The sequence below is a fragment of the Chiloscyllium punctatum genome, chromosome 18 (assembly GCF_047496795.1).
Source record: "Chiloscyllium punctatum isolate Juve2018m chromosome 18, sChiPun1.3, whole genome shotgun sequence".
NCBI lineage: Eukaryota > Metazoa > Chordata > Chondrichthyes > Orectolobiformes > Hemiscylliidae > Chiloscyllium > Chiloscyllium punctatum.
Window position 1 is genome coordinate 76,286,343 of NC_092756.1, and position 1,934 is coordinate 76,288,276.

The 1,934-nt window shown below is 44.3% G+C and overlaps 1 non-coding gene across 1 annotated transcript; it reads left to right on the forward strand.

Moving 5' to 3' along the window:
• Positions 1-1,653: 1,653 nt before the first annotated feature.
• Positions 1,654-1,726, forward strand: trnar-ucu (transfer RNA arginine (anticodon UCU)). The gene has a single exon. It is a non-coding gene; the product is annotated as a tRNA-Arg (tRNA).
• Positions 1,727-1,934: the final 208 nt, after the last annotated feature.

Consider the following 1,934-nt stretch of genomic DNA (forward strand, 5'->3'; position numbering starts at 1 on the left):
AAATGACTGGGACATTTTGATTTGTGCTTATTTAGTTTAATTGGTTTCTTTTAATTTGTTTTCAGAGTCGTGTAAGGAGACTTCTGAAAAGTAGGCTGTCAGTAGGTTAGAAGATGGAATAGGTTATGCTGCATTCTGCAATTACAGCGATGATGATGTGCCAAGTGTAATACTTCAACTGGCTTGGCATTGATTTATTGGTTAATGCTCTTAGCCATTGAAGTTATAACATCTTCAGTTGAGAGTGAAAGCATATATCTTGGGAGGATATTTAATTGCTCTAAAGATACCACGTATCTGAAAGTTCCCTGCAGTTAAGAGATCAATGGGACAGGAATGACGTATTATCTCACAAAGTAAGTCTGTTTCTCTCTGCTGAACTTCTACTCAGCTAAAGATTGACTCTGCCTGTTGTGTGACATGGCTTTTAATTTCCACTGATCAACCAGATGAACATTAGTAACACAATATAATTAAACTCAACTTTCCCTCAGTATTCTTGTTGGTGATGCAGACAAAGGGGGACCAAATATGGTTTGCGGTTCAACTTGATTTTATTAACAAAATATTAAAACAGATTGTCAGCATTTCCCGAATTCCCACAATCTTTACTCTCTCTCCAGCTCTATCCATCTGAAAAAGGATATTAACTGGAACAATCCATGTTGAGCCATTGGAATCATTTCAACTCCCCCTCCAACTCTGCCGAGGACATGGAGGTCCTGGGCCTCCTTCACCGCCGCTCCCTCACCACCAGACGCCTGGAGGAAGAACGCCTCATCTTCCGCCTTGGAACACTTCAACCCGAGGGCATCAATGTGGACTTCAACAGTTTCCTCATTTCCCCTTCCCCCACCTCACCCTAGTTCCAAACTTCCAGCTCAGCACTGTCCACATGACTTGTTCGGACTTGTCCTACCTGCCTACCTCCTTTTCCACCTATCACCTTCATCCCCTCCCCCACTCACCCATTGTACTGTATGCTACATTCTCCCCACCCCCACCCTCCTCTAGCTTATCTCTCTACGCTTCAGGCTCACAGCCTTTATTCCGAACAGCTTTTGCCTGAAACGTCGATTTCGAAGCTTCTTGGATGCTGCCTGAACTGCTGTGCTCTTCCAGCACCACTAATCCTGAATTTTTCATCGACAGTACTCTGTTAAAAATCACTGTGCCTACATTGAGATTATGGCAAATGATGTGACATAGAAACTTGCACAAGGTAATTCCGGGATTTGGGAGATCTTGGGGTGAATTGTCTGAAAGAGACAGCACAGCCACAATGGGCTGAATGCCTGCTAAGATTCTGTTGATTTGTCCTCAATGCAGCTTTTTGCAACATCTCCACTTACTCCTTCCCCACTAACTGCAAATATCTTCAAGGTGCTGCACAAAATAACATTGAGCCCTTTGCTATTTTCTTGTCTGCTCCATATTCCTTAGACTTGAGTTGTGCAACATTGGAGTTTGGTTAATTTCTCATCTGTCCGTTTGGGGACAAATGGGACGTGAGATTGATTTATCAAGCAGCCAACAATTTAGCATGAGATGGAAGGGGTCAAAAACAATCAGTGAGAGTACAACACTCAGACACACACAGTATGAGAGGTCGGGTGCAGTACATAAAGGCTGTGATTTCCATCTGGCTGCGTGGCCCCAGTGGCCTAGTGGATATGGCACTGGCCCTCTAAGCCAGGGGTTGTGGGTTCAAGTCCCATCTGGGGTGTCAGTTACCTGCCCTTTGTCAACTTGATTTCTAATTTACTTTGGGAAAATCTCCATGTCTGCATTCAGTTGATGGGAAGTGGTGCCCAACATCTTCTTGCACAAGATTTGCAGGATTGAGGTGAATTCCCTGAAAGAAACAGCACAGTCACAATGGCTGAAAACCTGCTGAGATTCTCCTGGGGATGGCATGGTGGCTCAGTGGGTAG